Below are 23,890 nucleotides of genomic sequence, written 5' to 3' on the forward strand. Positions count from 1 at the left end.
TAACCTCTTCTTAAACAACTAACAAAGCACATGGAAAAAAAATTCAGTTTTAGTAATTGACTTGAATTGTCCATATGCCCAAGAAATCCAAGAAATATACACATTTACATTTCATTTCTTACATGGAATAATAGAGATAGCTCATAAATAACAAACTATTGACCAAAATGCAATGGATGTAAATTGTTATAATATTCTGTTTTAAGAAGCAAATCAAGTTTATTTTATTTATAAATTATGCTTATTTTAAGAAAGAAAAACTAGAAATAAAAATTGCATAAAATGAAGAAAAATCACCTGGTTTATTCACTACACAAACAAGCAGTTAATATGTATGATTTCAGGCTTTGACTGATTAACAATGATTTAAAGTTTGTAAGCAGAATCCTCCATGTTCCCCTCACTGCTCATCTTTTCTATTGCAGTGTGGGCCTTAGAGTCATAGTAGCGTATACATTTATATTTAGAAGATGAAGTCTGCTATTTCTTGGACTTGCATCCTTTCTGTGTAAGTCAAGTAAGGCTTTTCCGTGAGCAGATCTATAACAATAACAAACAAGACAACATTCATAAAAAGGAAACCTACTTTCTCTCCAGTAGTCTCAGCAAGCATTTTCTTTCATCTCATTCTTTATAATACTCGGAGTGAACATTTACAAAAGACATCATTTTGAATTGAACTGGGGTAGCTAAACCAATCAAAATATAAACTTAGGAAGCAAATTCTCATTTGATAATTCAGAAAGTGTGAATTCCTCAGTAGGGAAGAAAGACACTTTCACAGGGCAAGGAAAAACAGAAGCAGACAAAGCCAATTGGTATCCCTATTTCTCTGTATGTATTTCTGTACATACACAGAATGAAGCTTTATTAACCTATCTTAGTTTTAATACCATGTATCAAAAATTGAGTTCTGATTTTCTCAACTTCCCAGTGTATCAAGGGCATGTTCATTTGCCTTAGTCACTAAATAACTTGACTGTCTTTTCTCCAAACAGTATTTTCCCCATCTTTCAACAGTGTATACATTCATTATGGCAATGAGAAATATAAAAAACAAAGTACCCTAAATCTTTCATAACAGAAGCATTGTCTGATTTGATGTATCATAGTCTGAGTCAGTAATACAGTATTTGCAAGTAGCCTTTTTGTGTGTGTATATATTCACACCCATGTGTTCATCTGTTTATCGTATTTTTCACTTACATCATGATTATTTAACAATTCAAAGCACTAAAGCTGAAAACATTTGATTACCAAGAATGTGTTCTATCACAAGGGACAGAGGAGAATGGAATGCAATTTTCTCTGTTAGCAAAAATGGCCCTAGATCTGGGCTGGAGATGGTGGTATAATGGCAATCAAAATACTGTGTTTCCACAATGTTAAATGAATTGTTGAGTAAGATAGTGAAATAAACATATTGCTCTTAAGGGATTTTTTTTAAAGATACACAGCATTAGAATATTTGTAAGAAGCCGTTTTATTATTTATTTATAACTTGACAAAAGAATGCAGACATCTATCAGTGGCTATAATAAAAATGCAAATATGAACCAAGACTCATCTGTATACACCTCTCCCTTGTAATTTCAACTGCTTTTTGCCACAAGCAGGATGAGCATGCCCTTAGTATACTGCCTAGAGATGTTTTAACAGCTGCATGAGCAAACTACATTTTGCTCTTAGGTATAACACAAATGATGACTATAAGTGACTTGATTTACTGCTTCTAGTTTTCAGTCATATATTGCCAACTCTAAACAGATGTTTATGTATTTCAGATGAGATACAGATCTCTCCAATTATGGAAATATGTAAATTAAAAATGAGGATTGAAAAGGTACCTATAAAGGACTAATAAAGCCTTTCAGTACTTCTTCAGGAATTTCAGTGATGATGACATGAGACATCTGAGTTATATTTGGAAATTATTACAATATACATTTTACAGTTTTAATCTTTATTATTTGGTACAAATATGCTCATACTGTGTGAACTAAAGTTCTTCACCCGATTCTACTTAGCAGCATAATTTACCAGGATTGCAGATTATGAACTTAATTGGAATGAAGACTTTGCAGATGCTTTTATGAGGTCATATTTGAATATGATGGACCTTAATCTGATAATTAGTACACTTCACTTATGAGATAGGGAGATATTGAGTACAAAAAAAATGAAAAGGGAAAAAGGGATGTAAATACACACAGGAAACACCATGTTCATTGCTCAGACTTCTGCCACTGTCACAAAACCTGGGCTAGATCAGTTTAAAGATGAGACACTTATTTTTGTTCCTGAAGGCCTCACATCTGAACACCACTTCACTGGTGACCAAACCCTCAACACATGACATCCAGACTGGAGCATCATGTGGGAGTAGAGGCAGGGATTAGAGAGATATGTCTGTCAAACAGGAAATGCAGTGTTTCTAGAAACTACCAGAAACTTGGAGAGAAACACAGAACAGGATCTGCATCTGAGACCTCAAAAGAGGAAAGGGAAGGGGGAATGATATAATTCTATATAATCTTGAAAAATAAAAGAAGCAAAATGAATGATCGAATGTAGCTGGAGAGTTTTCTTTCCGGGTCCTGCCAAGCCCCGGCAGTCTGACAACCCATTTATAAAATAAACACACAGATGCTTATATTACTTATAAACTGTATGGCTGTGGCAGGCTTCTTGTTATATACTTCTTCTATCTTAAATTAACCCATTTCTATTAATCTATAAGTTGCCAAGTGGCTCGTGGCTTACCGGTACCTTACATCTTGCTTGTCATGGTGGCGGCTGGCAGGTCTCTCTGCCTTTGCCTTCTACTTCTCCAATTCTTTTCTCTTTGTCCCGCCTATACTTCCTGCCTGGCTACTGGCCAATCAGTGTTTAATTTATTACCCAATCAAGCAACACACGTAACATACAGAACATCCCACAGCAATCAAACATATACATAAATCAGGGGTATGAGAGAGAAGGAGGGAAGAGGGATGGAGGGAGGGTGAAGGGAGGGGAGGGGGGGAGAGAGAGAGAGAGAGAGAGAGAGAGAGAGAGAGAGAGAGAGAGAGAGAGAGAGAGAGAGAGAATTATTTGCTTTGAGTTCAGACTCTGGGTTTCCTAGCTGTGAAAATGTAACCTTTTGTTTCTGCACTTTGTGTAACTGATATTGTAGGCCCCAGCCTAATGCAGTAGTTTACTTATCCACAAGGGCTTGTGAACCTTGACATGTATCAAGCACGAGTCTAGCTGATGGTGATACAATGGTGCATGAAATAAGGAAAGTCACTGTTTTTGCAATTATAGAGGAATAGGGGTCAACAAATCTATAAACAAACCAGGGAAACAATTTCATTAAGTAAGAGTAAATATGGAAGAAAATTTAAAGAAGAGTGAAGCAGAGAGTTGAAGATCCTACATTATGAGAGATTCTGGCAAGATCTTTTAATATACTATGATTTAATGAGGGCCTTAACCGAAATGTAGAACCAACATATGTGATTATCTGGAACAAATGTGTTTGAGGTCAGGAAGGTGCAGGTAGAAACACTGCCTTATGTGAAAATACTGGCCTTTGAAATTGTCTGCTTGTTTATGAGGAAAACAACAAGACAACTGTGTAAGGAGTAAAACAGGGTAAATAATTTAGGTGAATAACACTTTAGTATCAAAGACCGTTTTGATGTCTTGTCAGCTGTTTACTGTTTCTATGATTAGGAACTGCAGAGATTATTTACAAATAATTAAGGGGGGGGGTGATGGGTATAAAAACTCATAGTTTCCAAACATGTAGCTTTTGTACAAATCAGAGGCAACTATGAGGGTAGCAAGACAAGTCTGAAGAACACATGTTGATGCAGAGAGTGTATCATGATAGCTTTATCTAGAGATTGAACAATGTAGGTCACAGAAAAAGTCCAAATTCAAGTCAGATATTGGTGGGAGAGAAAAGAGAAAGAGTGTAAGAACATGACACACAGTATCAAAGAAACATTAAGGATCAAAGATAAGTTATTTGGGCAAAGCTGTTACTTAATAATAGCACAGTTACTAAATTAGTAAGCAAGGAACTGAGTCTGAAAGGCCTTATTAGCATGGCATGTTTAGGTAAGGTCTAGGGCATTGGGATTTGGGTCTTAGAGATAGATTTTCTGAGATAGCAGGGAAATGGAATGATAGTTCTGAATTAAGTGGTATTTGGAGAAGTTAGTCTCTTTTATACTTTTACTCTGGGAGCTTTTGAAGTGTGCTTTGATGATGGACATTGTCGAGTAGAAAGATCCAAGTGAAAATGGAAGGCTTAAATTTAGCTGTGACCCAGGACAAATGGGTCCATGTGAACAGGATAAGGAAGAATACATGGATACTTACCAGCCTTAATCAGTTTGCTGCCCTAAGATTGGGACATTTGCTAAATATCATTTCTATTTTCTTAGAGAAAAGTGCAGATAGGATAAGGAGTGAAGAACTTAGATAGAGACTAAAGAGAAATCACTAGAATATCACATCAAAAGCATGACATCATGGGGATGGGGAGAAGGCTCAGTGGGGAAGTGCTTGCTCAAGCATGAGGACCTGAGTTGGGATCCCAATCACCTACAGAAAACTGGAGCTTGGTGATGTGTACCTGTGACCCTAGAGATCAGAGGGGATGAGGGTGGGCAGCTAGTAGAGACCACAGTGATGCCAGAAGTTTGCTGGTCAGTTCCTCTGGCTGAAACTCTAAGATCCTGGTTCACTGAGAGACTCTATGTTAAAAGCAAATGATAATTAATTTAAAAACCCAATAGGGAATAGCCACTTGTCTAGTGCACTTAAATAAATCTAAATTCATTCACAAGGGCATGGCTACCCGTCTTATAACATCTTCCATTGGTGATTAGATTTCAACTTTTAAAACAATCAGACTCGTTGATGCTGAAGCGAGTGATCTATATTGATATAATCTGCTGACAAATTGTATAAGCATAAATAAATAAAGCCAAATAAGTTGATTTAAGGGACATAGGCACATTTTAATAAATTTAGAAAAGAAGTTTAAGATACTTTTAAGAGAATACTCTCCTGAATTTATAAGGTAGTATCCAAATCTTATTAGACTTGATACCTAAGGTACATTTATTTCTTTTTAATGTAATATTATTTGGGCAAAACTCTGCAACAGCATGGACTGTCATTTATCTAATACTCACAAGTAGAATCTGCTCCTTCACAAATGATTTATGATTTTTCTAGAGTCAGATATCTTAACTGTTTTAATAACTATGCTGATTCAGGTTGTTTCCTTATTATAAAGCAGCAAGGCTATTTCATTTTTTAAAAATTCAACAATAACATATGCATCATGAGCCAAAGTAGCTAAGAAATAACTTGTCCATTTTTAGAAATAAGCCTTCATTTTATTTTGGTTCAGACTTTTGGATACTTTGTCTTTTCTGTTCTTATACTTTAAGAACTTTAAATCTGAAGCCTAGGATTTATTAAATATTATAATACAGATTTGTCAATGGTGAGAGATGTTTATTTCTGGCTTTGGCTCACATGTCATCACTGGCTGCTGAGAGCAATTACATTGTTGTGTTTTATTAGAGTGTTGTGAATTTTTGTCACAGCTAAAGATCAATTCATTATCAAGAACAGCAAATTAGTAGGTTATGCATTTTATGCCTCCCGTCTACCTAATGTTTTATTTATTTTATTGATAGCTGTTTGCCAGACAATTGGAATGTCAGCATGTTTTTAAAATATCTTTCAGTTATATTTTACTTCACCCCATTTTTTTTTCATTAAAAAATTCCAGAGAATTTTTTATTGTTATTTCTGGTTTATTTTCAGCAAATTGTTAATTTTTTAAATGTTTTAATTGAGACATACAACTTAGAATACAGAATGCTGCAGAAATGTGCTCACACAACCATGGGGAAATACGGAGACTCTACAAAATCAGTTCTGTGGGTCCCAAAGTGAATAGAAGTTGCAAGGAACCTGAAGGATAGATAATGACTCTCATGAATGATGGTACCATAAAGGGTCTTATGTTTATCAAAAACAAAAACATAAACAAAAACAAAACAGAAGAATGATGTGGCCACCATACCCATGGCTAACCAGGTATCAGCTAAAATTTTTATCGATTCCCAAAAGCTAAGGACATATTAGGATGGTTTAGAACAGCAGAAGGGGAAGGAGGTCATAATCACTCTCATAATCTTTACTCAGACATCTGTATAAGGATAGGTATTATACATTGGAGAATAATCATAGGAAGCTCTCCTCCATGAAGCAGGCACAATCATTATGGAGAGAACTGCAAATGGATCTAGCTACATCCATACCTCTTCTGTAATCATGTAGGTAAAAGTTATGGACCACTGTGGGGAATAATTGCTCATAGTCCAACCTACAAGACTTTGGCAAAGGTCCCTTACTTTTGGAGGAGGAAGAAAGAAATCTCATCTGAGTGGGTCAGCTTACAGCGGACAGTACCACACTTGCACAGGTGGTCCTAGGTTGTACAAGAAAGCAAGCTGAGCAAATCATGGAGAGCAAGCAAATAAGCAGTACTCCCTTATGGCCTCTCAGAATCAGCATCTCTCTCCAGGTTTCTGCCTTCAGTTCCTGACCTGACTTCCTTATTGATTCACTTCAAGCTGTAAGATGACAACAGTATTTTTTCTTACCAAGTTGTGTTCATGGTGCTTTATCACAGCAGTGGAAACTATAATTATTACAGTGCTCAAGTTCACAGCTAATATTCTCTTCATGGATGCTATTGTAGGGTATTCAGGAAACGTGCATCAAAATATCAAAGAATTGAAAAGACATCAATTTTGTCTTCTGAAGATAAAACAATGAAGCCAGAAGTCAGAAAGATACTTGAAAATCCCCTTAATGACTTTATTAAGCAAATGCTTACTTTATGTGTCATGAAACTGTAAGCAATAAGACAAAAGGAGAAATAAAACTTTAGTAGAAAGATAAATCTTTCTGTTCATTGAAGAATAAGTCTACAGTATAAATGAACAAGCCACTGACATTGGCAAACACACATGGCTATTACCAAAATGTATAAAGAGGTATCAGGAATTCACAGTTAAAGAACTGGGTACACTGATAACATTTTATTGAAGATGTGAATATACATTTTCCTAAAACAGGTCAAAGTAGCATAAGGGAACTTGGAAAAGAGTTAAAATCAGTATCCATTGGGGAAAAGGACACTTACGTCACAAAATAATACTAGTGTGCAACTATCAAGATGGAAAGCATGGATAAGGAGAAGAGACTTTTCCAGGATGTGAAACAGCTTGGACTCACAGTATGTTCGTTGGTTGCATGTATGAGCTGGTAAGACACTTCAGAAGGTAGTTTGAGTGTCTAATGTACACATGATGATATGCCATCCCATACCTAGGTATTTAGTCCCTAGCAAAGAAAACATGCAAAGATCAGTTTGAATAATCAATTCCAACAACCACATATAACTACTGCTACTACTACTACTACTACTACTACTACTACTACTATAAAAACAAAAACAAAAACACTAACTGATGAACAACAAGAACAAAAAGTTATGCAGTGACCATACTGTGGCTGAACAATTTAAAACTTTTTAGCCACTGATATCATGCAATAACCCAAACAATCTAAAACATGAATCCATGTTTTATCAGACTGGTAGAAAAGCCTATAATATGCTCTGTGTCTATGATAAGCTTAAAATGCTCTCTCTCTCTTCCTCTCTCTCCCCTCTCTCTCTCTCTCTCTCTCTTTCTCTCTCTCTCTCTCTCTCTCTCTCTCTCTCTCTCTCTCTCTCTCTCTCTCTCTCTCTCTCTCTCGTGAACTGTGGTGAGATTTTGAATGTAACCGTGTCCGTGTTTCAAAATACTTAAGACTGCATGTAAAAAAAGCTGAAATGTAGGGAACCATCACAATCATTTTTTCTAGTGGCAGAGGTTAGACCAACTAGCTGTGTGTAATGGTTCCTTTGTGCCCACATTCTTACCAGCATTCATTGTTTATTTTCTTTACTATAATAATCATTCTGAGAGATATAAGACAGAATTCTGATGTAGTTTTAATTTACATCTCCCTAATGGCTATCAATATTGAATATGTTCCATGTACTTATTGACCATTTTTACTTCTGAATTAATTAAGAGTCTTGAGGAGAATACAGAAAGGAAGAAGAGTAGTAGGAGAGGGTCAAGTGTAAGAGGACTAAGGAGAGGCATAAGGATGGGTTGAAAATCGTCACTATGTACCATGAATACAGGCCAATAAAAATGGGAAAAATGAGTCTGTTAGATATAAATTATACTTTATTAAAATTGATATTTGCAAAAGAGAAAAACTGTAGAGAAAAATAAAGACAGTATTAGTGAAGTCTGGCATACAAAATAAAGGAAAAGCTTAACAAAAATAATATTGTAATAATGAAATTGTCTGTTTAGGCCTGAGGAGACAGTTTAGTGGAAAAGCACTTACTGTACAAATGTGAGGACCTAAGATTTTGATCTTCAGACCTATGTAAAGATGGATAAAATAGTCTATAACCGGATGAGAGATAGAGATAGATTTCTCTGATTCTCAATGGCCTGCTAGCCTGGCATTTGAAGTGGCAAGTGATAGGACACCCTATATTCAACAAGGTGGAAGGAAAGGACAGACACCAGAGGTTGCCTCTGACTTCCATGTGTAAATCAGAGCATGTTTGTGCCCACATTCACATATGAATACACATACATATTCATGCACACACACACAATGCACACATACACAATGTACACACACACACACACACACACACACACACACATCATTATCATCACCTATACATTAACCTAAAGTGGAAATTAATTAAAATATAAGTAAATATATTGAATACATAATTTTCCATAAACCTTTTCTTGGGCACTAGAACACAGTTATGACACATATAAATTACAGTCCTTGCTTTGGATAAATCCATTAAAAGATACATTCATTCATGTTCACAAATAGCCACAACACATGCTAAATTTGAATTATTCTGTGCTTGTTATGACAGCTACCAGCATAAATTACTTCCTTTATATTGAAGATACCAGGGAGAACTTTAATGAGAATATTATGCTTGATTTAAATTCTATAGTATCCAGTCATTTACTAACTTTTAATACCTGTAAATGTATATTTTCATGATGCAATATCCAAGGACTTCTCCACATTATTTTGTACATATGTAAGGTGTTTGGAGACATTATGCACATTTCCAATGTTCAGCACAATTGTGGGTACCATTAAACCTTTTCCTTTCCAAAGATTGTATTGTTTCCATAGTAACAAATGCATTTCAAAGTGAACACTGACATTGGAATCACTCAACTAGTGCTCAGAGGACTGTAGGTTGGCACCTTAGCAGCAATAGATTTTGCTAAGAAAAGCATGTTAACATAGGCTTCCTGTCTAAAATTTCATCCATCTCTTTTCTTTCCTGCGAGAGTGTATTTGCTATAAATGAAACTATTTATTTAGTTGTATAGATTAATGAGCAAGAAAAATGAATTTGTCATTTTTATTCATTACACTCCCACTCTCATGTCACTTGTGTACCATGACTTTACTCATTTATTAATCCACTATATAATTGTTGAGCGACTACTATGAATGGGACATATATTTGCATATTTATAGTTTTTTGATATAAGTATCTTAAGCTTTCAATAGTGCTATAAAATATATGATTTTTGTAGCTAGAGTTTTTCTCTCTGGGTCCCGCCAAGCCGTGGCAGTCCTGTAGCCAACTATAAAATAAACATACAGACACTTATATTATTTAAACTGCTCAGCCATTAGCTCAGGCCTACCATTGTCTAGCTCTTACTCTTATACTCAGCCCATTTCTGTTAATCTATATGTTGCAACATGTTCCGTGGCTTTACCTGCTACCTTTATATGATGCCCCTGGACAGCAGGCTGGCGTCTCCTCCTCTCCGCCTTTCTGTTCTATTAATTCTCTTCTCTGCTAGTCCTGCCTATACTTCCTGCCTGGCTACTGGCCAGTCAGTGTTTTATTTATCAACCAATCATCCACAGCAGATTTTGGATCATTTTATAGACAACACAAATGTGTCTTACAATTCTGGAGACTATGAGTCCAAGACAAAGCCACTGTCAGATTTAACTGTCTGGTAAGGACCGTACTCTCCAGAGATGAAGAATGTACTACCAGGCAGAAGGTGGAAGAGAAGAAGAGCCTACTATGTTAAGTGAGTTTTATGAGGGCCTTAATCAACTGACAAGGGAGAAATCCTCATGTAACATTATCATACTGAGTACTGGGTTTGGTACCTGAATTTTGGAAATGATATATGCCAATCACAGCAGAAGGTATTATGCAATGTATTTTAAAGATAGAGAGGCAGAATAATGTAACTTGTGCTTACCATGATTCTATAGAGATGTTCTTCTGATCAAGCATATGATATGTCTTTTCTTATATTGACAATGTTTCTAGAGTATGGCTTCTGATATCTGAGTACTTACTTGTTTTAGATGCCAATCTGTTTCAGTTAGAGTTTCAGTGGTCAGTGTAGATGGCTAGAATGAATGCAAAGTTTGTGAATTCAGAAAAAAAATGGCCATTTAGCTTCAACTAGCTTTAAGAGATTAAAAAAAGCTTAGGAAAAATTTTTGTCTTTTCTAACTTGATGAGTTATTAAGAACAGCATTTCTCCAGAGACCAGTGTTAGGGCTCTGTAGACTTATTTAACAATATTTTATTATAAAAGCTCTGCAAGAAGGGGCACTTAATGAGATGATCAAGTTTACAGATGAAAGCGTGGCCTCCTGGGTTGAGGAGTGCCAAGCTAATGGGGAGAAACTTCAGCTATTGCTCAGGAGGCCATGTGTACGCTGAGAGCAAGGGTAGGAGACTGACGAGCAGGCGTGCACAAAGTTTTACTTTTAGTCAAATTAATTCAGACTAAACAGAAGAAATTAAGACCTCTAAGTGGTGGTATGACCCAGCAAAAAAATCTTTGAATAATGATTAGCCCAGGATATTATTTCTAGATAAAAGAACAATTCTCTTTTGAATATCCTCAGCAAAAAAGTAAGTTGAAAACAAAATGAGCCCTCTCCTTTGCTCTTGAATTCTTCATGCCGTTTTGGCCTTTATACCCCCAAGAAAGCAAGGGAAAAAAACCTTCCTAAAGGTATCTAAAAAAAAAAGACCAAGAATTTGAAATGATTTTGACTTCAGGTGTAAATGCATGAAAATATGGGTTGAAGAGGTGCAGGCTGATTCTAAGGAAAGAATCAAATGTGCAGAAGGACCATCCCCTTTGTCAAATTCAGCCCATTGTTTTCTAATTAGGCCCATGTATTTTTGGACATGTAAATTTTGTACTTAATAACTTGATAAGAACATAAAATTTCATTCAAAATGTCTTCTAAGAGGAAAAGAATACAGGCAGTGGAGAATCCCTTCTTTCAGCTTAGACTTCACCCTCTCAAAACGCTGGGCTGCCAGACTGGCTTTCCCCTTCAGAAGCTTAGGGAATGAATTCCCAGACAGCTTACCTGAACGCATTCTGATAACCTTGGTAGTCAAAGATACAGCAAAGGTTTAGGCCTCTAGCTTGCATCCAAATTCAATGCCCATTTTTTAATGCAGCATAGACTTGGTCTTCAGTAGATGGAAAATGGAGAGTTTCTGTTGTGGGATGGTCTTTCTGTAGGCTGTGAATATATGTTGCTATGACTGGTTAATAAAGAAGCTGCTCTGGCCTATGGCAAGTCAAGTTATAGCTAGGTGGGAAATCCAAGAGAGAGACAAGAAGAAGAAAGGCAGAGACAGGAGAGATGCCAGCCTGCCACCTAAGGAGCAACATGCCAGCAGAAAAATGGGTTAATTTAAGATGAAAGAGCTAGCTAGCAAGAAACTTAAGCCATTGGCCATACAGTTTGTAACTGAAATAAGCCTCTGAGTAATTATTTTATAAGCGTCTGTGGGACTGTGGGGCTGGGTGGGACCAGAGAAACTTCTGGCTACAAGTTTCCAATGCAAAGCTATGTACCCAGTAGTTAAACCTGACTTGAAAGAAAAATTGTGGATTGGCTAAATAATACAAACGGGATTGTCCTCATTAAGGTAACTATTGCTGTGATAAGATAGCAAGATCAAAGGCAATTTGGGGAGGAAATTTAGTAAATTTACTAAATCCTACAACTCGCAGGCCACACTTTATCACTGAAGAAAGTCAGGCCAGAAACCTGGAGGCAGGAACTGAAGGAGATGCCACAGTGGAATACTGCTCACTGGCATGTTCTCTATGGTTTGCTCAGCTGGCTTTCTTATACCATACTATCTAGAGTCCCCCCCCCCAACACTGGGGTGGTACCACCCACAATGGACTGGATCCTGACATATCAATAATTAATCAAAAAAAAAAAAAAAAAAAAAAAAGCCGGGCGGTGGTGGCGCACGCCTTTAATCCCAGCACTCGGGAGGCAGAGGCAGGCGGATCTCTGTGAGTTCGAGGCCAGCCTGGGCTACCAAGCGAGTTCCAGGAAAGGCACAAAGCTACACAGGGAAACCCTGTCTCGAAAAAAAAAAAGAAAATAGCCCACAGGCCAATCTGGTTGGAGGCATTTTCTCAGTTGAAGTTTTCTCTTCCCCAGTGACACTAGCTTCCATCAAATTAAAAAAAACTAACCAAGACTGAGATAGATTTTCATATAGGCTTTCATTGGAATTTCTAATAGTGTACCAAGGAGATCAGCTTTTTATTAACACTTGTTATCATTATTAGTTATTATTAATACTTACTGTAGTTCATATAGTTTGTCTCTTCAGGATTCAAATGTAAGAACTTTGGTTTCTGGTGTGGAACTGTGAGGACTTTTAGTTCTTTTGTGGCAGGCCCATGGAAAGAACTAAGTTGGTTTTCCTCTAAAGCAAAGCTAATTCTTACAAAGTTTGTCATAAAAGAACATTCTCCTGTCTCCCATGTACCTTTTGGTGGTTGGAAGTCTCCTCCTCCCCCACATTCCGTCCACTGTGGTACCACTAAGACTGTGTAGAGTTCCAAGGAGGATGCTTCTCAGCTGACCTATGCTATTTGAATTCTTAGTCTCCAAAATTGTGAATGACATAAATGTACTTTTATGAGTTGCAATCAGTTCCAGTAATGAAAATGGACTAACAAAATATTGTCTAATAAACAAAATCATGTCTATTACTATTAAATAATGCAAGGGTCTAATTAAATAATAGTAATAGTGATATTTATTGACCATCAAAATATTTCAAATACATCAAGTAAATTATTTTCTTTAATATTTACAGTGATTGATCCTACCTCCTCTGTGTGTGTGTGTGTGTGTGTGTGTGTGTGTGTGTGTGTGTAAAACTGCGAATTTTTGACAGTCAGTTTTTTCTTTCTAGATTCTTTTATCTTTACTCTTTCTGCATCCCCTTCGGTGGCAGCACACTCTACTAGGCTTACTTCTGAATTGCTTCCATGTATTTCTGACATGGGTGTTGGCTGCAGTCGTGGCCCATCAAACTTCTACTATGTTCTGTCTGGTTATTTTCCTGACACACAACTCTGTACTAGAACAACTGTTCCTTTGAAATAAGTGCATATTCTTCATTGAAACTCTCATCTGCTTTCTTTAATTGTATCTAGAGAAAGAGAGTAATTAAGCTTTAAGCAAAGAGGTTTGAACCAAGAGGTGGTTTCACAAATGATTCTTTTTATATTTCTTATTGAAGAATATCTCAACCCTGCCATTGTATTATGAATTTATGAATAGACTCATCTATTGTTATGCTGTAGCCCTCATGATCAAAATCCCAGCAGATCTCCTAATCCATGGCTTGAGGATATGTTACATTCAAATAATAATAATAATAGGGTTAGAAATACTGTGTTAATGGAAACATGTAAACACACACACACATACACACACACATCTGTGTGTGTGTATGTGTGTGTGTGTGTGTGTGAGACAGACAGAGAGAGAGAGAGAGAGAGAGAGAGAGAGAGAGAGAGAGAGAGAGAGAGAGACTAGAAGAATTTGGTGCTTACTCTGAAGGAAATAAGAAGCCAATAGTGAGGTATGAGCAGAAAAGACACACGTTCTAGATCACATTTTCTAGAGGAGAATATGTGGATGGTATGCTGGGAAAAGACTGAAAGGAAAAATCAAAGGCTTCAAGAACATCAAGGGTAGATAAGAAGACTTGATGACATATGAGGACAATCACCTGACACCACATAAAAGCAGAAAAAATGTCGAGGAATCTAATGCCTGATACTTTAGAAGGTAAAATGAATTGGATGTATTGATAGGTTGAATGCATGCTCAATCTGCAAAATAAGATGTGTCAAAGCTGACTCATAGTTGCAGATCTGAGTAAGCAGAGGGATAAATGTAACACAAATTTCTAAATGGTCTTATTAATAAAAAAAACTTGGTGCCAGATATTAGGGTGCAAGCTGAAAGATCAGGGAAGCAGAACAAGCCACAGCCAACCTCACCTGGACAACTCCTCAGCCGATTCTGTTTCCTCAGACTGAATGCCTCTGAGTCCTCACCCAGAAGGGATCTCAGCTGAACTGCTTAAAAGCCTAAAAGCTTAAAAGCCCTAGTTCCTGGTCCTCATGCCTTATATACCTTTCTGCTTCCTGCCATCATTTCCTGGGATGAAAGGCATGTGTCCTTCCCAAGCAAAGATATGAGATTTTAAGTGCTGGGATTAAAAGGCATGCACCACCACACCTGGCTCTATTCCCAGTGTGGCCTTGAACTCAGATCTCTGCTTCTCAATGATAGAATTAAAGGTGTGTGCCATCATTGCCTGGCCTCTATGTCTAATTTAGTGGCTGGCTCTGTTCTCTGATCCCCAGATAAGTTTATTAGGGTGCACAATATATTGGGGGACACAATTTTTAAACATTTCCCCTTTTTTTGTCTAAAATAAAAAGGTTAAAACTAATATAAGAAAAACTATATACAATAAGTATAATAAGTGCATACAATGTATACAGTCAAGAATTACATTAACAATGTCTAGTCCATTAACATTTGACAAATTCAGACAAAAAAATTCATTATTTATCCTATTTTGGTGAGTCTAATACAAAATTTGTAAACAATATATAAAAATCCCAATCCATTGTAAAATATTTAAAACAAGTAGTTTCTTTTTAAAAGTAGATTCAACAATCTACCTTTTTATCCTATCATATCCATATTCTCTCTTTTTTCCTTTCATAGTAGGTTTAATAATCTACCTTTCATCTTATCATTTCTATATCTTTCCTTTTTTCTTTTCAGAGTAGATTCAAAAATCTACCTTTTTATCCTATTATTTCTATATCTTTTCTTTAGTGTAGATTCAGTAATTTACCTTTTATCTGTATCCTCATTTTTTCTTTTCTTTTTTTTAAACAAGAACCTTGAATCTAATCTCCTTTGTTTAACTTTTTTTGATCATTAACAATTAACAACTTGTACCAACCGTCATAAATAATGACAATCTCCATAATTCATTAAATGACTAAAACCCACCCACCCCACCTCTTGGGAATATGGGCATCATGTTCTTAAAATTACTTCCTGCTGTCTGTGGGCACAGGCAACTTTAGAGAATCCTGTAAAGAAAATTCTTGGGTGAATTGTCAAGTTCTGGGAAAGTTAATTGCGTCATTTGTCCAGTCTCTGCATAATGGGAAAATGCAGGGCTTGTCTCAAGTTCTTGTTCAAGTTGTCTGTGAAGCTGGATCATCTCAGCTAGTCATCTTGAAATTGTCCTGAGCAGTTTGTAGTCCAAAGCAGATCTTTGGGTGGTGTTTGTCAGCTTAATGGCATTATCATTGTCCTAATCAAATCATCATTGTGGGGTCCCATCTTCTTTTTGGAGACTTCAAAGTCACTGTTAGGTGTAGTCCTGGTTCCCTGCAGAAAACTTTTTTTGTGTGTGTCTACTCTGTGGTTTGGAGCAATATCAATTGTATCTGTGGCAGAATCCTGTCTCATAGCCAGTCCCAAGTTTTTTTTTGTTTGTTTGTTTGTTTGTTTTTGTTTTTTTTTTGGTTTTTCGAGACAGGGTTTCTCTGTGTAGCTTTGCGCCTTTCCTGGAACTCACTTGGTAGCCCAGGCTGGCCTCGAACTCACAGAGATCCGCCTGGCTCTGCCTCCCGAGTGCTGGGATTAAAGGCATGCGTCACCACTGCCCGGCCAGTCCCAAGTTTTTAACACAACAGGTTCCATTATTCCTCACCAAGATAGTCTTTGATTTCAAATCTCCGTGAGCAATAGCTGGCTTTCCTTGGGTACCAACAATCTCCATGTGAAGATGGGCAAGACTGTCTGCCATGGACAGAGAGAGTTTGGTCATCCCTTCCACTGTAACACTGTATCTATTCGAGTAATCAAAAAGGGATCCATGCTCACAGGATTCCCACACCAGCCACAGCTGAGTCCATGTGCCATTGTCTTTGTTGTCTGCTGCTATAAATCCTAGGATGTTTTCATGGCATAACATCACAGTCTGATAAAACTCTGCCTCTTGGAACCACGAACGTTCTTCCCTAGGAGAGAATATCTTCACAGCAACTTCTTCTCCCCGCCATTTGCCTTGCCAAACTTCTCCAAACTGACCTTTGCCAATATTTTCTTATAACGCGATGGTCCTGGCAATTGTTTTCTGAACAAGCAGCAGTAAACTCTTTGTCCCTGGTAGCAGAATCGCTGTCACCACCAACATGCTGAGAAACAGCCGGCAATGTGGAACAGTAGCCACCACCTCCATGATCCCATTGCCACAATTTATGGCCCAGACCTGCCCTGGCTGCAGCGTCTCCTCAGCAAGGCTTCTAGGCTGGCCTTGAACTTGGGATCCTCTAGCCTCTGCCTCCGTCTGCAAATACTACCACCGGTGTGCGCCACCACAACTGGCCGAGTGCGGCTTGGTCCTGAACTGGGGAGTGCAAGGCCACAGGCAAGAGGCTTTTTTTGTAAATCTGTGCCCCACAAGTTGGATGCCAAATGTAACATGAATCTTAAATGGTCTTACTAAATAAAAAACCCAGAGCCAGATATTGGGGTAAATTCTGAAAGATCAGAGAGACTGAACAATATATTACCACAGATGAAATTGTCAGCAATTAAAGAGGGAGTGGTGGAATGTGGATGAGATTCAGGGAGGGAGGGAAAATATTATGTCTAAATTGAGAGGTCACATAAACATCTGTGAAAAATGCAGTTGGGTTATCTTTATTTTCCAATAGTATGTTGTAGTTTAGGATATTCGGTATATTGATATATATTTAAGATTATTGTCATATTGCATATCGCACTATATATTCCTACCTCTGTTATAAATATCTTGTGTATTGTCACAATTTTGAAGTCATCCTTCTTTACCATACATTTGCTTATAGACTGTTTACCTTGTTTACATGAAGCCTTAGTCCTTAGGTTATTTCGGTAGATAAGACTTATAGATTTATAGTCACCTATGCTTGTCATCTCTATAGTTACATTAGTTAGGCTATCCAGATTTACAGATACATAGGTCAGATGGACAGGTAATCTTCAAACACTTCATAGACCTAGAGAATATGGCATTTAAATAACTTAGAATTCTGTTGACGTGAGACACAATTGCTCCTGGCTGCACCAATTTGATCCCGAGAGAATGTTGGGCTTCTAAGACATTTCCATTTGGAAGTTTGTCTTCTTGGCACAAAATGGCCTACTGGGCAAAGAACTGCCCTTGCCTCAGATGGCTGACAGTACAAATGCAATGCTGTCCTTTCTGGACAAGCGGGGCACAAGGAAAGCGACCACTGTACTCTGCCAAGACAGGGTAAGATGGTCTTTCAGAATTCCTGCTTCTGAAAATGGTCTGTCAGATACTTTAGGCCTGTAGCCAATTTGAATGCACCAACAATGCTGAGAAACATTAGGCGACTGTCCAGGCTGCCAGCTGTCTCGGTCTACTTTTGCAAGATTCCCAAAAGTTGCTTGCATCCATCTACCATTTCTCAGGTACCATTATATTCCTTCTCAGGTCTTTGATGGGATTGAAGACTAGCAGTTATAGTTACAACTTAGTAGATAGAACATAATTAAGTATTAGATTCAGGTTCTTTAAGATAGGACACCTTTTGGAATGATCTTTGTAACCTGCCATTTACCTATGCTCTATACTTCTCTGGATTTTAGTATGTGTTTCTTGCTTGATATTGTTTGCATTGGTTGTAGTTCCATCTTATCTAGGTCATTATCCCTCATTATTCCTGGACAATATTTGATTACCATTCCTTTGTATATAGTCTTGTATTAGGTTAGAACTTTCTTATTTAGACAAAATGGGGGAGATGTAGTGGGTAGCCATTCCAGCTTTGATCTGGAAGTTCCAACCCCCATTGAGACTTCGGCAACTGTCACGCCTACAAGGTGGGGCCAAGGGAGGCGCCTGGGGACCCGAGATCTGGATCGGCGGGCGCTCGCTCTGTTCTGGGACCCTGGATAGTGGAGGTGGACCAAGCAGAGCTCCAGAGAACACCGCTGTTCTGTGATACACCTTCCCCAGACCCCGCAACCTACCTATCCCTTAATTTGTAAGTTACGCCATTAAATAAATCTCCTTTTAACTACGTGGAGTGGCCTTAATAATTACACCAATAGTATGTGATTCTTCCATTGTGTACATTTCTGAGTCATTTTGGTTATTGTTCCTTATTTGTGGGTTTAATTCACTCTTCTACCTTCACATGGACTTTGGGGAAAGAACTCAGGCTGGTTTCCAAACATGCATGGCAAGTCCAATCACACATTAAACCATTTTACTGCCTTTCCTTTCTTGTTTGATATGTAGGTATGGTTGTATACGCTGAAGACTGAAACTTTCTTATTTATACTTATAAATCTGTCCTAGGTTGTGGCTTGGTTTTACTTGGTGATACATGTTCATGAAGAACTCATAATTTTAATGTATCTGAATATAATAATATTGTCTTTATACCAGAACTTTGCACATATGATGATGCCTTAGTGAATATGTCATGCATTTATTTTACTGTACTAATATTTTAGCTTTTCCTTGTATGCCACAATTTAGCTTTACTGTTGAATGTTTGGAGTAAAATTCAGATCCAGTTTTACATTTTCTGTGATGTTAATGTAATTTCATTGATTTTCCCCAGATGACAATCTGTTTGCTTTCCTCTCTGCATTGTTTTCTACAATTTCTCACACTTTTTCATATATCTAAATAAATTTGCTAGACTCATCTACATGCTTGTATTCATTGAATTGATACCAATCTGTAGTTACATGTTTTGCTTCTCTCTTTTGTAATCATCTTAACCTCATATGGCCTATAGATTTCCAAACGAATTTTGTGAACAGTGTTTTGTGCTAAACAAGGAAGCAATGTGATTGTTATTATCATGTTGAATTGGATAAAAGGAAATACCCTTTTCTATGAGATACATATGACTATTTTGAAAGAATCCTCATTTTAAAATTAAAAATTCCTCCTAACTGTCAAGTGCAGACATTGAATTTAAAGATGTATGTAAATAAAAGCTGAGTAAAGAATTAATATTTTTGCTGGGCATGGTGGTGCACACCTTTAATCCCAGCACTCAAGAGGCAGGGGCAGGCCAATCTCTGTGAGTTCAAGTTCAGTCTGGTCTACAAAGCAAGTTCCAGGACAGCTAGGGCTGTTAGACAGGGAAACCATATATCGAGGGAAAAAAAAGCAAAATTAAGAAAAAAGAATTGATATTTTTAAGATATATACTCTTGCAATATGTGAATGTAATTAATTTCTCCATGCAGTCTTTTATTTTCTTCTTTCTGTTAAACATTGAATTATTTTTTTGGATTCCTTATGTATTTGCCAATGCTTTCTTATATTTATAATAATATTTTCAAAAATTCATTACTGCTGTTTATGCACTGTATTGATTTTTTTTACATTTGTATTGGCGTACTGTATATGGTTTGTTTTAATTTCCCTTCCCAAACATTTATAACTTTAGCTCATTTGATATTTTCTGTCTTTTCTTGAAATTAATATTAAAAAGTTGAAGGGAAATAATGTTAGTATGTCATAGACTGATTAGATTTATTGGAAATATGTCCATTTGGTACAAAATCTTAATTTATTAGCATGATATTTTTCACAGTGCATTAGTACAGTTGAAGTCTCAAATACATCAATGTTAGTCATAATTTTACATTTCTATTGTAAGCTATTTGATGAACATTTTAATTATTTTCAGTAGTATGTGTGTGATGTACATGCTATCTTCCATCTTTCCTGTTGAAACAGTGTTCTTCATTGTATTCTTTCTACTGAATGCTGCTCATTTTGATTCTTCAGATTACAAACCACTGAGACAACACAAGAATATATAACCCCAGAGAATTTGCATTTCCTTGGAATAAATTGGATATTTTATTCATGTTTTTCAGCATAGTTTCCCCATACTTGCTCAATATGTCCGTGGGAAGCATTAGAGATACTAATGTTTGCTGGGGTCATTTTTGGTGGATGAGCACACTCATGCAGAAAATTGTCATCCTTAAATGTGACTCCGAAGCACACAGGCTTTCTATCATCCTTTGCAGAGAAGCCTACACTGCTGTCTCTGCCGTCACTTGTGTTTTTACTAAGGATGCAACTGACTTTCTCGGGAACTTAGTTGAACTTACTTTTCCTCCTTTGCTTCAGCGTTCTTTCTCTGGCCTTCCTGTTCCCCAGGATCCCACTTCCTTACTTGGGTAAAGCTTGGAATGCAGGAGTTGCCCTGGGGTTTCTCTTCCATGGCATCCCAGAAGCTTCTCTGTATGACTAGCTCCTCATTATAGTTTACAAGGTTTTCACTTTTTCTTGCTGTAAATTCAGTCCTCTCACTGAGGTTTCAATGCTATAGAATATTTATTTTATATTCAAACTTTCATTGTTGTTATTATAAAACATGTATGCTTTGTGGTGCTGGGGATGTCTTTCTGTATGCTGTGAATGCATTTCTCTGATTGATTGATAAATAAAATGCTGATTGGCCAGTAGCCAGGCAGGAAGTATAGGTAGGATAAGAAGACAAGGAGAATTCTGGGAAGAGGAAGGCTGAGTCAGGAGATGCTGCCAGTCGCCACCACCATTAGAAGCAAGATGTAAAGTACTGGTAAGCCACGAGCCATGTGCCAACTTATAGACTAATAGAAATGGGTTAATTTAAGATATAAGAACTAGATAGCAAGAAGACTGCCACAGCCATACAGTTTGTAAGTAATATAAAACATCTGTGTGCTTATTTGGGTCTAAGTGGCTACAGGACTGGCGGATGAGAGAGATTTGTTCTGACCAGGGGCCAGATGGGACACAGGAAAACTTCAGCTACAAACGGCACCAACAGCAAGAGTTTCCACCTAATGAATCTACTTTTAAAGAACAACAACTTGTTTAAAAATATTTTATATTGCTATGGATTTTAGTTTATTAATACAACTTTAAACTTAATTTCGTTATACTGTATATATATATATATATATATATATATATTTCTACTCTCGTTTGAGGTATTATGTTTATATAACTCATTTAGATTGTAATGGATAATTAAAAATACAGATTAATAATTAGTCTTCTATGATAGTGAAACTTATAGTCATGTTAAATTTTCTAGGTATACATAGATATAATTCAATTAGGTAGGTAATCTTCAAACACTTCAAAGACCTACAGAATATGGAATTTAACATGTTTTAAAAAATTAAGACTTTCTGGACAGTGAGACATGTCTGTTCCTGGCAGCCCCAATTTACTTCAAAGAAAAAGATGGGCATCGAAGACACTCCATAAAGGACTTTTCTTCTTCTTGACAAAAATAGCCATCTGGAAAAAAAAAAAAAACTGTTCTTGCCTAAACTGCTTAAAAACATGTATCAACTAGACATGCAGGACTCATAGGAAGGTGACCACTGAACTTTGCCTGGCAAAATGGTCCTTCAGGTTCCTGCTTCACAGAGGAAACTGCCAGACATTCTACAGGACACAGAGAGAAATGACTGAGAGACTCTAGACCTATGGGCTGAAGACAGATGCCCCAACTTTACAGAGGAAATTTGGATAACTGTCCAGGCTGCCAGCTGTCTCTGTCTACTCTTGCAAGACTGCCGAAAGTTGCTTGCATCCTTCTCCTGTTTCTCAGGTAATATTATATCCTTCTGAGGTCTTTGATGTAGTTGAAGACTAGATAGTTCTAATTTTCTTAGTTATGATAAAAGATAAGTTAAATATGAAACCTTAGACTCACAAATATAAGATAGATATCTTCTTTAATTTTGCCAAATACAAATAGACTAGATATTATAAATAGACTAGATATTGTAACTGTAATTCTTGCTTGATAATTGTTTTGTTATATGTAACTTTACTATGTGAAAGTTAAAACCTTCCTTTTCAAAAAAAAAAAAGAAAAGGGGAAGTGCTGGTGATGTCTTTCTGTATGCTGTGAAAGTGTTGCTCTGATTGATTGATAAATCAAACACTGATTGGCCAGTAGCCAGGCAGGAAGTATAGTATAGACAGGATAAGCAGAGAGGAGAATGCTGGGAAGTAGAAGGCTGAGTCAGGAGAGGCTGCCAGCCACTGCCGCTATGAAAAGCAAGATGTAAAGTACCAGTAATTCACAAGCCATGTGCCAACTTATAGATTAATAGAAATGGGTTAATTTAAGATATAAGAACTAGATAGCAAGAAGCCTGAAATGGCCATACAGTTGATAAGTAATATAAGCATCTGCGTGCTTATTTGGGTCCAAGCAGCTACAGGACTGGCAGGTGAGAGAGATTTGTCCTGACCACGGGCCAGGTGGGACACAGGAAAACTCCAGCTACTTTGTAGTGATGATTTTAAATATATTCAAAGTTTCAGATTATGTAAATTGATTCTACTATATAAATGGTTTTGGATATCAAGATCATATACTTGACTTTCATGTCTGTCCTGTTTGGTTCTTTGTTTTGCCATGCTTTCTATGTCTTTAGACTGGTTGGAATGAATTACACAAAAGAATACCCTTTGTCCTTCTGGTTTGTGGTTAAGTCTCACTACTGTGTTTCACCGAACAAGTGGAGTGAGGTCAAGGAATTAGATTGGGGTACTCATTTCCTTAATGAATTTTTAAAAAATTGGTTTAAAATTCTTATATTGTTTAAAATTATCAATCTCCTGAACACTTGTTTAAATTATTTTATTCTTACTTCCTTTTCAATAATCTTCCTTTCCTAGGATGCCATCTCACTTGCATACAGTATATGCCTTAGCAAATCCATTTCTTGGTAAACAAAGTCAGCTATTCAAATGTCAGTGTGACATATGAGTTCCTCCATGTCCCTGAGGAACATGTGATTTATTTTATGATTGCTTCAACCACTTTTAGTTGTGGCATGATGTAATTTCGTGTTTTAAACATTTGAAAAGTCCTTTTACTTTTCATGTCAATGTCAATTTTCTTATGGTACAATATCCAGCTTACTTTGAAAACATGGCAGGGTTCAGGGTTGTTTACAATCGCTTGTTACAGACTAAATGGCTCTTATTTCCTGCTTAAGGCATTTACAATTCTAACCCTCTTTTATTCAGACGTTTGGAAAAGTCAAGTAGTATAAATTCAAACTCTTGATTTCTGGAAAATGCATAGATCTAGCTATAAACTCAGAGTGCAATTGTTCCATATGAGCTTATGCCAAATAGATGAACTTTGTCCTTAATCTTTACAACCCACTCCATATTCAAATTACTTATCACTTTCCTGTGTCAATAGGTGGGTTTCTCTTCATTCCTCCAGTATTTCATAAAGGTTGTAGC

The 23,890-nt window shown here is 36.9% G+C and overlaps 1 pseudogene; it reads right to left on the minus strand.

Moving 5' to 3' along the window:
• Positions 1–15,981: 15,981 nt before the first annotated feature.
• Positions 15,982–16,810, minus strand: LOC128108750 (TGF-beta receptor type-1-like; annotated as a pseudogene).
• Between the last annotated feature and the right edge of the window lie 7,080 nt (positions 16,811–23,890).

This window comes from Peromyscus californicus, unplaced genomic scaffold, assembly GCF_007827085.1.
Source record: "Peromyscus californicus insignis strain IS unplaced genomic scaffold, ASM782708v3 Scaffold_13__1_contigs__length_99412109, whole genome shotgun sequence".
NCBI classification, from domain to species: Eukaryota; Metazoa; Chordata; class Mammalia; order Rodentia; family Cricetidae; genus Peromyscus; species Peromyscus californicus.